The following is a 16,276-nucleotide window of genomic DNA, read 5'->3' as shown; positions in this document are numbered from 1 at the left end:
GGCTGGGAGGGAGGGAGTGAAAGGGAAAAAGAGGGAGACATGATGGGGGAATGTGGAGAGCGGTAGGGTTGGAGGAGAAGGTAGAGGGAGGGAAGAAAATGGAGAGTGGAAAGAGGGAAAGATGAGGTATACTGGGAGGCCGAAACCTTAGTAAAAGGGGTGGGCGGAGGGAGGGCGAGAGGGAGAAGGAACCATGGGGTGAAGAAATGGGCTGGAGGAATGAGGAGTTAAGAAGAGATTGGGGCAAGGTGGTCCGGTATAGGGGGACGGGACAATGGAGAGTGAGGAGCGAGAGATAAAGAGAGAGAGAGGGAGGGAGGAGGGAGAGAAGGAAGGCGGAAAAGGTAAACGTGATTGGGTGAAAAATGGGCAAGGGTCGAAGAGAGAGAGAGGAGAAAAGGAGAGTGGGAGAGAACCGGAGTAGATGGGGATTGAGAGGAGGCTGTTTGGGGGAGAGGGGGTGATGAGGGGGTCTTGGGAGTTGGACGCGCTCGTCCGGAAAGAGGGGCATAATGGGGAGTAAATCATGGCGGAAGGGAAGAGGGGAGTAGGAAGAAGAGGAGGAGATGGAGGGGAGGCGAGAAAAGGAAAGATATGAACTACGGAGAGGGAGAGAATGGAGGGAAGAGAAGAGGCTAGGGAGACGGCGGGTACGGGAGGAGGCGGGAATGAAAATGGACGCGGAAGAAATAAAAAGGACGGGCGAGGGAGGAGATAAAAAGAATTTCCGTTGGTCGGTTTTCACGACCGAGAGGGATGGGGTTGGACCGAGGGGACGCCGCGTGTTCGGAGGTGGAGGGGGAAGGGGTGTCAGGGAAGGAGGAATAGGTGGGGTGCGTTTGGGTTTGTGTGTGGGTGGGTGGAAAGGTCTGAGGCTGAGGACCTTCGTTTAGTGCCACACCCCCACCTCAATCCCCATAGCCCTCTCACACTACCCATTCCCCCGCACCTTCCTTCTACCCTCCCTTCTTCCTCTCACTTCCATTCGCTCCCTCCTCCGCCCCATACTCCCCCTCTCTCGCCACACCCCTTTCCTTTCTGACTCCGTTCCCCCTCCCCGAACGTCCGAATACCCTTCCCCGCCATCCTGGAATGGAGGGAGGGACTCCTCACCGCCGGTTTAACCTCGGCTTCCCGGAGCAAATACTGCGAGTGTGTTTCCATTTCTTTAATCAAGGGAAATGGACAGAGCAGTTTCCACTCCCCGCGCCTCTCGTTCCGCCGCTTTCCCCCTTTCCGAACAACCCCTCCCTTTCTCCCAATCCTTGCCCCGCAACCTTCCTGATGCCGTGGCTCCATTTTCTATTCTATCGCCAGCATCCACTTCTCCCTTCCTCTGCCGATCAACTTTCTTAGGATCTACCTTTCTAATTCTTTTCTCTCTTACTCCCCCTTACTCTTTTTCTCCCTCAGCCTTATTTTGTCCATTTTAATTTCTGAATTGTCCTCTATAAATTCTTTTAGCTTCCTACAAAGACTTCCATTTTTTTCTCCATTCAATGGCTTACTTCTTTTAGGTTGCGTTTGCATTCAGGCGGTATTTAGGATATCATTTTTGTATTTCGGTCATATGATGAATACCTCAGAGATGAAGTTCCCAAAGTTGTCATTGCGATTGGTAAACTTCTTATAACTCAATCAGTGTAAGGCATGCTGCTGGTCAAATCAGTAAGATGTCCAAAGTCGATTTTGTACTTAATACTGTACATTTAAATACAACTAAGGGTAAATAAAGTTCCAACTTGAAAACAGAACCAAAATTCCACGGTAATAAGCGTCCATAGAAATTACCTGCCTCATTATGCAATAAGAAATTCCAGTGTACATTCTCTTATTTTCTCCGGATTTCTTTATTTTCAGTCAACTACTTCGTGCGTAATGGCCTCAATATTGTTTTTAGTACCTATACACTCGAGAGGTTATTCATAGTTACAAGCCAAAGTCGTAGAAATCAATGGCAAATGAGTATCTCAAACTGCTACGGATATGTAAGGCCTATGTAAAAGTTAAAAGATGTGGATATTGCGCCAAAATTGACCAATGGCGGCTGCTTCCTGCACGATTTACAGTGGAGGCAAAAAATACCTGTTTTTTTAAAGTTTTTCTTGAAGCATAAGTTTTCTTCTGGTGCCATATTATTATTGTAATTTGTTCATTAGTCAGAATTCTGATGAACACAGTTCTGTGTAACAACTTCGTGGAATTTTCAAAGGAATACTTATGCACCTTTTATTGCTTATTCTGTTCACAATTGCGGGAAATTAGGATGTAAGTTTCTTAACTTACTTGCAACTATGATGTAGTTATTTCATGAGTGGCAGTATATTTTAAAACATTTAAACGCTCATTTTGTTTCAAAAAGTGATAAGAAGAAATGCTTTGAGAGTTAATCTTTTAGTTTATCAGGCATCATTTTGGAAAGAGAACTATTTTGGAAGGATTTAGGACTGCATTTGTATACTGAAAAGTTATGTCATTGAATCAGTGGTCTCTCTCTTGACATTAATACTACATTTGGATCATTGGGGAAAAAACTTGTTGGATTAACATCAAGATGATTTTCCGGTCTTTTTACTCCTTATTTTGCCTGATCATTAGTTTTGAAATACGAGCACCACTAGTACCAATAATATATTCAATGCCATTTATCTCTTCGATAGCTGTTTAACAAAAGCGCTCATTTTCCTTTGTTATTTTAATTATTCTTTTAATGCGTGACGCAAACCGGCTCCTTCATACGTGTAGAAGATGGGAAATTAGAATAAGCCATGTAAGCAAACTTCCCTCACTATTAAATAAAATATCGAAAAGACAGCCTCTCCTACCTTTATTCCAACAATGTCTTATTCAATAAGTTTTTGCATTTTATTTAAAGAAATCCATTAGTCAAATTATTTACACATTTATTGAAATGAAATTGCTACAGGTTAAGAATTTTGGAGATTTAAAGAGGATTAATTCATTATCGGTTTTTTGCATGACAGCTGGTGCTCGTTAAGTCAGGCATTTATTCGATTCCTGAGACTTATTACCCGGTGTAGGAGTCAAAATAAGAGGAGATGGGGAGACCAGAGGCATAATTTCCGATTGTAATGCTGCGATTTTGGGACTGGGAGGGGGGGGGTTTTAGGTGGCGACTCCGGTCAGATTGGAATGGTAAGCCAGTTGGTTGGCTTGTATCTGAGCCTATGCCTAAAAGGAAGGATTACGAAGAGATTACCGATCTGAGGGCGAGGTATCGGTGGCCGGGTGCCGCCACATCTGTCAAACTTTCTGACCAAATCCAATGATTGCCAGCGATGAGGGAGGTTTCGGAAAAGCGTCATTACCAATTTTCCGATATCAAATTGATCCGATTTGGGCGAAAGAGGGAATTATCTCCTTATATTTTAATTTTTTGTTTGGATTTTTTTCTCTCCTTATCCCCAAATGCTCCTCGCAGTGGGAAGAGCCACAAATTAATTGCCACTTTCCAGGACAAGGAATTTTCTTTTTCCTGGAAAATCCCAAGATTTACTGAGCCTTTAGAGCGAATTAATATGTAATTTACGGATATACAAAACAAAATGTTGCTGCTTGTGGTTGAAGCCTTGAATAATTGCAGGTGAGCGATATCGTCATGTTTCGAGGAACTTTGCATTTTAACTTGGAACTAGTAGATTTAGAGAGTTCTCGTGATAAATACAGAATAATAGAAATTATCACTGGATTAGGGAAGAAACACTGGCTAAGGGAAGAAGCACTCCTAAGAAAAAAATGGGCATCTTTCCATTTTTCTACACTGAATTCATATATTTAATTTGAAATAAGTTTTCGGTTTTACTCATATATAAATTTATTCCTAAAAATAACAAACCACAGAAATATGGCCCACACAATCTTTTTTCATTCTTTCAGTAACCTACGAAACTTAAATATGAGCATATATATAGCTAAAATTCACTCTATTAAATTGCAATTAGAAAAATTTAGCAAAGTTAGTAATCTTAAGTAAATATTTTTTAAATGTCTTAATAAAGTATTGTTGACCTTGACGAATTAAGAATGTGGTAAAATGTAAATAGAGCACTAGATAGGTAGGAATGGAGCTAATCAAAGTTTGAACCAAGCTGGGTCCTTGTAATAAAGAACTGATGAAAAAGAACTGGAGAAATACGAGCTATTAAAGAAAAGTTTAAAATAATTCTGATGAATCATGAAAAGAAAGAAAAAGGGCAAAATTATACACCTTTATCTTATCTTATAAAGGGTTATAATAATGTATCTGAGAGGGGGTTTAGAGAAAATAAACAAGATTATATTGTCACAGTAAACACCAGAATAGGCGCAACTGTACCGGGAAATTGTCCGGGATTTAGACAGATGTCAGTCACGGTATATTATGATTAGGTCGAGATTTAGACACAGTGTGATTAATGCGCAGATTTCTTTCAGAGTGGTTACGGATTCAAATCATAATTTAGAATATATACAGGGTTCGTCCGGAAAATAGGTGTACTGATTTTTTCCCGCCGCTCCAGGCGCGCCCAGCACAGCTCTGACGGGCTGCGATTGGAGGGGGGTATGTTGGCAAGCGACGCTGAAAAAGGCAGTCGGCTCTGAGCTGTGGTGTAGTGAGGAGCTCTGTTAACGCGAACCTCCACGCTCGACCCACGTCACGGAACGCGATGCCGAAGTTTTTGGAGAATATGACGTAGATGAGGATAGCTTTGGTCCAGGTTTACTCAATGGCGAGATAGAAGGGAAATTGAGGGAATTGGAATCATATAAGTTCTTAGGGGCGGAAAACATTCCCATTGAACTACTCTAACGTTTAAAAAACGTAGGAGGAAGAGTTTGTAAGGACTAATTCGTTTTTGAGAGAGAATTTGGCCAGAAGATTTCGTCAGATCAATATTTAGCTACAATTCTAAAAAAGAGAAAGAAAGCCATATGTGAGCGCTACAGCACAAAAAGTTTCATTTCGCACGCGGCTTATATGTTTCTCAGAATTATCAATAATAGAATGGAAAAGAAGCATGATTGCTTAGCGAAGGAAAGCAAAGCAAAAATGAATAAGCAGAAAAGTTTCAGAAGGGGGAGAGGCACGCAAGATGCCATAGCAGTAATGAGGTCCAAATAGAAAGAATAATGGGGTAAAATCAGGATGTATTTGCTTGTTTCGTGGATTTCGAGCAGGCGTTCTATAGAGAAAATTGGGTAGATCAATGAATGTTCGGAAGAAAATAGGGGTAGATTCTGGGATCGGCGATTTGCCCGCAACCTGTACGTGTCTCAGAATTATCAGGGGCGAGTGGCGATGGGGAGTTGGGATTAGCAGTGTTTGAAGGCAGGGGTGTCCATTATTAGTTATGATTTTCAACGTACATGCAATACTATGTGGAGGAAAAGATCAAAGAATCTTGGGAGGACCTGAGGATAGGAATAATTGGCGGTGGGGAATCAATAAAATCAGGGGTGGAGATGATCAAAATTTAGTTAAAAATTCAGTCAAGCCTTTACAAGCCTTTCAAGCCTTCTTAGCGCATTGGAAAGCCAGTGTGACAGATATGAAATGAGAATAAGTTTTCATTTAAAAAAAAGTTGTGGGGCTTTCGAGGAAGAGAGAAGTAAAATAAGATGTTAAAACAGGAGTTCATAAAATGAAGCTGGTGGAAAAGTTTACCTATCTCGGAAGATTTTCGGACCAAAATGGTCAAAGTAGTAGATAAACAATGTAGTAGAAGAAGAATTGCGTTAGACAAAAAACTTAAACAAGTAGTAAGGGATTGATGACATGGGCGTTAAGTAATAATGTTAATGAAAGGCTACTTAAGACATTGACATAGAGCGTGGTGTTTAGCAAGTCGATAGGCGTAGTTTGGAGGCTTTTTAACTGTAGTTATGAAGGAGGATGGGCAAGATGAAATAGATAGAAATGGGATAAACAGGGGAGTGGGAGGGGTTTTTAGGGAGAAATCCAAAAGAGGCGTGAAAGATGGATGCAGAGCATTTTGATTGGCGATGGGATATTGAAGACTGCGTTAGGGGGTAGAACGCTAGGAAAGTGAGAAAGAGGTAGTCAAACAACAGGCATGTTGGACGTTATGAAGGGAGGAAGATAGCATGGGGATATTAAGAAGCGTTTATTTGTAGTGCCAGACGTTAGGTTGTGTTTTGTTCGGAGAGACAGAGGATATTTCACTTTAATACTCGTATTGTATGGGCTATGTTTATCAAAAATCTACCTTAATCGGTAGAACATCAATAATAATAGTGATAAATGTGATATGGTTAAATTGAAATGACACACATAGGTTATGTAATTTTACACTTTTTATTTTCATATAAGTCATTAAACAACATTACAGTCAGCACACACACTACGTTTGTAAAAAGTTGCACTACATCTGAGATAAAACAAGCGATCCTGTAAATTTAGGCTAAACCCGTCAGAGAGAAATAGATTTATTAGGCACGTATAAATATCATTCTATGGTGAGGATCAAATTGTGATTTCAGGGCTTGCCTCTACTATTCCAGCAAAAGGATTGGCCGTTATGCTACGCTTAATTTTTAGATTAGTTTCTTCTCCCAAGAAAATTTGTGGTCCTCGACCAGTTTCAATTAGGCATATTTTCTACTTCGGATGTACAGGAAAATAATATGATCTCATAAAATGGAGTACTTTGAAACTCAAAACAGATTTTGTTTCATTTTATGTTAAGGAAGTAAAATACTGCGATTCGGAGCTCGGAAATATATTAAGTGTGGCTGACCAGGTAACTATTTTAGTTAATATACTTAAATTGTTTATTAATCATTTTAGCTAGATTATTTATTTTATGCATTTGGAAAATTGATACCTTTTGGTCAGCTTTAACTTTAGGATAAGGTTTCAGAGTTCTATTTCTGATTTCATTCTCTTTACTTAATAATAGACAAGAATTTACTTATACTTTCCTGCCTTCCATAACTTTTCTCGGGTTTTTGTGCGATTAAAATCTATTTTATGTTACCTGGTGGCCGCATTTTATCAAGCTCTACGACAATCACAGCATTAATAACTTCCTTTGTGGTTGCTGCTGTTTATGGACTGAATAAAATGTTAAATGTTTCGAATAATAGCTTCTAAATGGACTCTTCGTTATTGAAACCTGTGAAAAAATTCCATCAAAACATATTCACTGGAAAGTGTCATAATTTATATTCATGCTTTGAAATATGCTATTTGGTAGAATAATTATGTACAAATTTCTTTGCGTTTTACGTTACTCATTGTCCTCAGGAGTATCATTTTTTTTAAGACATCTCCTTACGATTCCATATCAGATAAACGTCAACGATTGGCACGACTTATTCTATAGTTTCTCTGAGGTGTACACAATTAATTTCTTTCACTCTTCTTTCTGCATTATTTATATAATCTTACAACTTCTTGGCCAAGCCAAGTTTATTTTATTAATTTATGGACGATCCAGTCACCACTTGTTATCGTCAAAATGTATCTTTGCCGATACTTATACTCAAATTTCCATCCGATTTGACTCTATTTGGGCAACAAATGGTCCCCTTTGAAGCACACGTCCTCTTGTTTGGAGCCTCGAAATACGTTATTCGAAAAAGAGGACAAGTATTCATATTTACATCACTCAGACAACAAACATTTCTTTCCTGCCAAAAAGTTTCATCACGTCACTTCAGAGACTTAAACGCTCGCGCACCGTACCGAGCTCGGGATAGTTCTAGCATGCACAGCTTCGGTGTTGCATCTCTTTGTACTCAGACTACGTAGGGACGGTAAAGCGCTTCCCCTTCTTGAAGGGAGAGCCTGTGCCGTCCTCCACCGTCTCCGCCTGTGAGGAACGTGAATTTGGGTGGTGGAGGTGGAGCGATAGGTAACGGATGCGCCAAGGGACTTGCTAGCTGGGGAGGAGGAGGAATTGTTATCGGTTGCGAAGGCGGTGGAGACCTCGATGGGGAGGCGGGGGCGTCTTCCTTCTCGGCTACTGTGACAGCGGAGACGGCAGATGTAGGGACGGTTGGCGAATCCACGGGCACCGCAATCGACTCCGTTGTCCTCACTCCCTCACCGCTAGACTTTTGGGTGTCCTTATCGCTGCCGGTCTTCGATCCGTTGCGCTGCTGTTTATCCGCTTCGTCTTTCGCCCTCGCTTCCTGCTGAGCTTTTTTGCTGCGTTTCCATTTCATCCGTCGATTCTGAAACCATATCTTCACCTACGGATTGAAACATTAAGATTAAGAGATTAGTTATCATGATAAATAGGTCATTGTATTATATAATAACTAATAATTACTTTAATGGTTGAATTTGCGAATGACCAATACCTATTTAAAAGGGGTAAAAAACAATTTCATCATATCGTTAAATTTTAGAATGTATGTAACCATTTTTTAAGTGGTACTCCGTGAAAGCTCATAGATTTTTATAATAGAACAATAGAATGTCAATAAAGTATATTTATCATCTATTTTACTTTTCTTAACTGGTGCATCCAAATGGACTTTGAATTTTTTTCTAACACAGGATAAATGAAAACTATCGTAAATGTATCGTAAGCATCAATCGGACTACTCTCTGAAACAGTCGTTTTAAAATAACGTATATCCTACATTAAGAGTTAGTTATTCCAAAATATATTTCATAAATATTGGCCTGGTATTTTCTTCTTTTCAATTTTAATATAAATGTTCTAAGCTGGCCATCCATCTAGGCTGAAAAAAATTAACGTATATTGAGAATATGTGGCTTGGTATTTACTCTTGGAAATAATTTGCTTTAAACCTTTTAGTGCTATGAAAGTAAGGCTTACAATTTATGGTATACTTGCTCTTTCGTTCGCTAAATAGGAAAACAGTAAATAAATTGACCTTTAGAAGGTTATAATTATTCCCTCGAGACTAAATGAAAAGGACATAATTTCATTTTTTTCAAAAAATACTATTTTCGCCCAAAGAATATCGGTATTCATATGAAGCATTTATAAAACTCAAAGGGATGACTGATTTATTAATACTTTACCCGATGCATAATTAATGAGCCAATAAATTCCTTTAGAGCTGCATTCATATAGAAAAAATATTCAGGATTACATTTTCTCTTTTTCAAGAGTAATCGTTGTCATTTGTGTAGATGATTCTTACTAAAGAACTTCATAGTTTTCTTTATTGCCATCTTGTCGATCCACAACGTATTTGGAGCTCGTTGTAACATGTTTAATCAGGCTTAATTGGGCCATAAAGACCCTCATTAGTGTTTTCTGCCATTGCGTTTGCCTCTAGACATCTAAATCAGCTTACAATGACGTGATTCTTGTTTATGGAAATGAATGATCATTCACCACTGTCAAACACACGCGTCGGTTAGTTAACTAATCCAGTTCAGTGATGATTATGCCTGATTTTGTTTTATTACTTTTCACAATTCGTGCGTGCCGTCAGTTGGTTGTTTGACGGCGGAGCCATGCATTTCATCAGCTAATTGACATTGTTCGACATAATCGTTTTGTATGTATTTAAGGGAATTAACAATCCCTATTTCTCCTAATTTTAAATTCATGACCCTTTGTTTGCATAAGCATCTGCTGGTATATGCGCATTGAAATAGATACCTTGCAAACCTGATTCCGGATGTGATGAATACGAAAATTGAATTGAAACAGTTAAAGGGATCAAATTAACGGGATAAACGCCCAGAGGCTAATCATTAATCATCAATCGCAGCGAACGGCAGACGGAAGGTGGATGATATAATGCCCGCTCGTTCCACGGCGACTAAAACGGAATTACAGAACTTTATGATTGGAGACGAGTAGAAATAGCACAGTTGGCTGGCGTGATGCATTTCACCCTAATTAGCGTCATATTGTCCTTTTTAAAAAAGACACAGGTGGCCCTCAACCTGAAAAGTTGCAGTTGCAAGCAACGTAAAAAATCTCTATTTGTTTTTTATCCCACTTCCAGCCAGCCTCGAACCATACATCAGACGGTATTCTGATCCGTGGTGGTGGGGAGCGTGATGTTGAAGCTGTGGATCAGTGCTTCGTGTTTTCTGTGTAATCTTTTTTGGCGGAGCAAAATTCGAAGCTGGTCCAGTTCGCAGTTCTGTTGGGGAGGGGGTAGAAGAGGAGAGTGACGGGAAACGGAGGTTGGGAGTAAAGAGGGGACTGGCATCGGTATGTGGTTTGATTTAGAAAAGGGGTCCCCTGGTATTCCTGCCATGACTCATTTGACAAGGGAGTTGTTGTCAGTGGTAAGGGCGAAAGGTTGGGAGAACGATGGCAATATCACGCAATCTATTAAAGTTGTTTGAATTTGGTTGTTTATGATATTTCTAGGTCTGCTCATTCCAAGTACCAATATTCTTTCATAAGGATGGCTTTTTCCTCCATAAACGTTTTCAAATATTTCGGAACAAAGTTGTTACTTAAGTTGAAGTAAATGTGTCAATTAAAAAAGTTAATTAATAAAAATAAATAATCATTGATTTTATGTGATTTAAAATTAAGAAACTTGATATGATCCATCTAAAAACAAGAGATAAGCTCTCTCACAAGTTATCTTGTTTTATCTGCTAAAAATACCGTTATTCCAATCTGCAAATATGTCAATGCAACATTAATGATTATACTCTTACTTGGTTTACGTAAAAATTACGTAATTAGCTTTGAAGAAAATTTTAGCCGATACATTATTATAATACTTCATTTCAATGAGTTTTGAAACATCTTCTCTTTTAAGTGCGGTATTTTTCAAGGATTCTCCTGCTATTCGCCAGATTAAAAAAAAAATACCGCATCAAGTCTGACTCTTAACTTGTGATGGATTTTGATGGTATTTTTTAGCGTCATAACTTTAGCAAATTTGTGTGTTAATTGCATGAATATTTATGAGAATTTTCTTTCCTCTCTAATTCCACGCGGAATCGTTTAGCCAATTCGAAAAGCTAGATATTTAACCGCTTCATCTCTCTTTTCCCCTTAGCTATTGTTGGGGCCGAAATAGGTGGGTTGGGCCATGATACGCAAGTGTATGTGAACGTAAGAGGAGGACAGTAAGTTGAAACCTTGTGTCGACGTTTAAAAGTTTGTCACTTTACTTAAGGCGGAGGAAGGGTGGGTTGGAGAATTGATGAGAGATGGAAGCTTGGATGGGATGGGGAAAGATTGAGCTAGGATTTTAAAGAGGGGAAGGCTGAGGGGAGGAAGTGGGGTGGATGAAAGAGAGGAAGAGAGAGAAAGAGAGCAGCGGCGTGGAATATGTGTGTTTTTGGTGTGTGCGTTGGAAGAGGGGGGTCCAGGGGAGGAGAGGGGGACAGAAGAGCTGGATCCGTAGTTGGGGGAGGAGTCGGGGGAGAGTGGAGGGGGGATGGCAAGAGTCCCGTCGCTGCATATGTGATGCGCCGGAATGAGGGATCGTTACACGAGTTTCGCTTTGCAGGACGGCCAAAATAATATGCAAATAGAAAAACAGATTCCGGCGGATGAGAGTCGCGGACGTGTGTTTGCGCTTGTGTGCGTGATCTGCGGAGCTGGAGAGGGTGAGAGGGGAGTGGACGTGGGAAGGGAGTGAGGGGATGGGGGTGTGTGGGTGGGGAAAGGGGGTAAAGGAGGAGCGTGGTGCCCTCCCCTCCCCCCTCCTGCATGCTCGTTTCGGCACATGTGTGTGCGTACGTGCGCTTGTGTGTCGCGGAAAAACGAGGGCCCCTACCCGCGGAGGAGGGGAGGGAGTGTTGGAAGGGGGGTAAGTAGGGTGAGGGAGGAGGGTGGAGCGTGGTGGAAGCGAAATGGGTACTGCGGAAATTTTGCTTTATATCCTCTCTTTCCGCCCTCCCCACTCTCCCGTTCGGCGACTTCCTCCCACCCCCCTCTGCCATTCTCCACACATTCAATCCCTCGCTCCTTCCACACCCTCTCTCTCGTCCCAGAATTATTATTTTCTATCCCTCGGCCTCCCTCCTTCCGTCCACTCGGTGTCACCGTATTCTCCTCACCTTCACTCCACCCCACTCCCTTCGTCCGAGCACCCCTCCTCCCTGTCCCATCCAAAACACAACACACACACACACACAGACAGTCATTGCCTCCCGTATCGGGCGTGAAAACTGCCGGCGATTGCAGGAATGGTTTAACGTTTGCGCGAGCGTGAGGTGGGGGGAGGGATTCGGCGTGTCGGTGGAGAGGCGGAGGAGGAGAAGCGCGAGAGTTTGTGTGGTGGGGGTGACGGTTGGAGGGAAAGGGGGTGGGCGACATCGGAGCGGGTGGGTGTGGAGGTGGGCGATGAAAAATCCCGGATGAAATACGACGCTCGGTTTTCAAAATCTATCGTTCGATTCGTTGTTCGTTAATTCGGAGTGAGCTTTGGAGAGGGAGAAAGGCCGTGAGTGGGGAGGGCGCCCTGGATGGGGAAGGACTCTCTCTCCCGCAATTTGGGCACGAGTGGAAGGGGTGAGGGTGGAGTGGGAGGCGTGCTCTCTCTGTCGGTGTTGAGCGCACGGGTGAACCACGGCCGCCATTAGGCCGCGTGTCCATCCACCTGTGTTACCGGGCTCGTTCCTATCCTTGCCCGAGGAACATTAGATATGTGATGGAGAGAGGTTTTCGGCGGTGGAAGGAGGAGGGCACGAGGGGCAGCGGAGGCGTGAGTTTGGGTGAGGGGGCGGTTGGTGGAATGGAGTGGGCAGAGGGGTGCGTCGGAAGGTTGACAATGCGTGGGGGGTGAGGCAGGGAAGCCGTTCAGAGTAGAGGGGGAGTGCGGGGCGGGGCACCGACGAGCGAGCGGGATGGGATAACCAGAAGGAATCGAACATGGCCCTTTTGTCATTTCGAATAGCCGTCCCTGTAATTCCGTAACACGGGCGATTTCAAATTACCCAAGTTAGGACGACACTTTTGAAACAATTTTAATCCCGCGAGCTTAAAACTGATTTCGGATCCAGCCAAACTGCTCAGTTTTTTGTCGTTTGTATTCGTTGAATTTTTTCGACGTCGTTTTTACATGGACTTCCTTCCAACTTTTAATACTGAGCAGTAAGAATATTCACTCTCACTTCACCCTGGACTGCTTTGGTGGTTTTACTTGGATTTAGATAATATCGAGTCCAATTTTCAACCCAGCGCCTAATGGACGACGATCACATAAATTAAATCCCTTTTGGACTCATTTTGGTTGCTATTTGTATTTTGTTTGATTTTCATGCCTCTTTTCTATCTGCCATAATATTGAGAGACCGTGAGCATGACTTAAGTTCACAGAATCATTGCAGAAAAGGTCATTACCGTAAAAGCAACTTCTTTGCCGAGGCACTTCTGCATAATTTACGCCATGACTGATATACGACGATTGCGCGGCATGATTTCTGTCATGAACACAGTACAATAAATCTCAAAGTTTAACGTCAATTTAGGAATATCATATTTGATAATTTAAGGACTTAGAAGAGAGCTTTCCTATCCCATATAATGTACACTAGTTAGTTGTATGTTTTATCAGATTCCCGTGGTCCACAAGCAGAAAGGGGTACACATTTTACGCAATTATTACTTAGCGGTCAAATTTAATCTAAAATATTTTTTCTTCTATGAATTCAATGTTTGTAATACTTTATTATAATTTAAATTGTTTAGGTTAAAAGGGAATGTTTCTATCAGTAGCATGTATCCTGGGAAATCCTACGTATTTCAAGGAATTAATGAAATTATTTTCCTTGTAATTCACGGATAGGATTTGACTATTGGTGTTTTAAGAGACGAAATAAAGCAATGTACAAAATGAAGGCTTAAAAGGCTCTCTATACCTATTGATGCTCTTGTCGCCTAGTCACGTGACTAGTATAGAACCATGATCAGTTCTGCGTGTAACCATAAAAGAATCTTAACGATATTGTCCTGTTTTATTATTGAAAGGCGGCAATGGTTGTGATGTATAATGTGCGCTATAATTTAAATAGTTTTGGTCTTGACAAATATCTGCCCAATATATGGTAATAATCTTTAATTTTAGCATTTTCCAGAGGTGTTCAATAGAAATAACTAAAACTATGCGAAATGAAAAATAATTAAACAAAAGATATATTGTGTAGTCATCAGCAAAAAATATGCTTTTGTTTAATATGTGAAGACACCATTAAAGTAATTGCAGGGAGTTATAAACTTTTTCGAGTTCAACTTTAAGAGTCAACCTTGGATTTGACGTGATTGCCAATAATGTGAGAGATTTTCAAGTAAATAAAGTATTTCATACCAAAGGCAATTCCTCATATCTTATCCAGATGATCTCACTTGTGTGATGTGAGGTCTCATAGTTCCCATGGTGTATGAGGTAAACGCCAACTTCCTATGCCTTTCTAAAAGCTTTAGTTTCGCATCCTGTCCTCATGTTTGAAGGTCTGAAACCAGCGAACTCATTTACGCACAATATTAACATTCTAGTCGGCTCGACTTCGCCTCATTTCATGATGATCGTGTTGACTTTCAAATAGGACTTAATTGTCGAAAGAAATTCCGTGGAAGCGTTAAATTCTTCCCTTCAATCATTCTGAACTGTCATTAAACAATTACGACTACTTAAACCCACTATCAACGGTTCGATAACACTCCAGTTGCGTATTGTAAGAGTATGTAAACGAAGCAAATAATTAATTATTTTAGAAGGCTAAATTAAATTGCATCCCTCTCTTCGATTGGATCCATTGAAAGAGTAATTTGGTGGAAATTGATAGTAATCCATGGAAATAATCCGAATAGCTCTAATGTTGTGGCCAACCCACCTGAGTTTCCGTAAGCATGAGACTGGTGGCAACCTCGAAACGCTTTGGCCGCGACAGGTACTTATTCTGACGGAATTGCTTCTCCAGCTCCAGGAGTTGCTGCGACGTGAATGCCGTCCGGGGTCGTCTCGTCTTTCCCAGCAGTGCGTGTCCCGGGTGAACGACGTGATGGTGGGGATGGTGGTGCGGGTGGTGGTGATGATGGCCTCCTGCAAAGCCATGTGAAAGAAAACATTATAAATCTCACCGCCAGTAATTTTTTGATCCATATGGATTTTCTTCACTTGATAGCATTATGTGACAGCAATTTATTTGTCTATCGTTTAAGAAATAAAATGCAGCAGTTCAATATACAGGGTTCGTCCGGAAAATAAGTGTACTGAGCTCAGGAAAAAAAATTTATTACACTTTTACATATCTTAAGCTAATATTCCTCAAAATAGGACCCTTGTGAGTCGATACACTTGTTCCAGCGGCGTTCCCATTCCTGGAACGCTCCCGCGAAGGCATCATCGGGAACCTCTCGAAGACTCGTCGTCGACCTCTTCTCTGCCCTCCACGAACATCTTGTGCCACCGAAAGATCATGTTTCTGGACATGGCTGACTCCCCGTAAGCCTGGTTAATCATACTGACAGTTTCGGTAGACGATTTCCCAAGCTTTACCGCAAATTTTATGGAATAACGCTGCTCCAAAAACTTCGGCATCGCGTTCCGTGACGTGGGTCGAGCGTGGAGGTTCGCGTTAACAGAGCTCCTCACTACACCACAGCTCAGAGCCGACTGCCTTTTTCAGCGTCGTTTGCCAACATACCCCCCTCCAATCGGAGCCCATCGGAGCGGTGCTGAGCGCGCCTGGAGCGGCGCGCCCAGCCCAGGAGTCGGTACACTTATTTTCAGGACGAACCCTGTATATGAGAATGTTTCATATCCCTTTCTGTAGTGATGTAGAACTTTCATTACCTAATCGAGTCTAATACCATCAGATATCATCGACTTAATTAAGATGAATAGCAGTAAAATATTTCTTATTCCCTCTCTCAATGGAATAATGAAATGCCTTTATTTATGTATTACCAGCATAGTAACATGTCATTACAATCATTTCTTTGCATTTATAGGTCAGTCTGATCGATGAAGCCGATGTTCGTGTCTTCTGAGGAAAATTCACTAACAGCCAGCGAGAAATATATCCTTTAGACTACTGAAGTCGCGTAATGTAAGTACAGTTATTCTTAAATACGAGTAGTATTATATTTAACTTAACATCGATGTGAAAGGTTAATCAATAAATGAGTAAATAAAAGATTTGGTGTTGTGTGGTGGCTTACGAATTTACGCAATAAATGAGTAATAATTTAGCCTGAGAGTGTTGTTGCCTTTCCCAGTACCATGTTTCTTTAAGGGCCTATCCCAGTGGCGGGAAAATTCTTCAAATGCATTATGCCCACTTTCATCTGTTTGCGCCCGTTGAAATCAGTCACATATCCTATCACAGGTGTTTTATTTG

At 41.3% G+C, this 16,276-nt stretch overlaps 1 long non-coding RNA gene across 1 annotated transcript in view; it reads left to right on the top strand.

Moving 5' to 3' along the window:
- Positions 1-15,985, top strand: part of LOC139685766 (uncharacterized) — a 102,807-nt gene extending 86,822 nt beyond the window's left edge. The window contains exon 3 of the long non-coding RNA XR_011700228.1: positions 15,888-15,985. This is a non-coding gene — a long non-coding RNA (uncharacterized lncRNA). The remainder of the gene's footprint in view (positions 1-15,887) is intronic.
- The last annotated feature ends 291 nt before the right edge of the window (positions 15,986-16,276 follow it).

Source organism: Hetaerina americana, unplaced genomic scaffold (genome assembly GCF_022747635.1).
Source record: "Hetaerina americana unplaced genomic scaffold, ioHetAmer1.1.p SCAF_1, whole genome shotgun sequence".
Classification (NCBI taxonomy): domain Eukaryota; kingdom Metazoa; phylum Arthropoda; class Insecta; order Odonata; family Calopterygidae; genus Hetaerina; species Hetaerina americana.
This window is presented reverse-complemented; position numbering and strand designations above follow the sequence as displayed.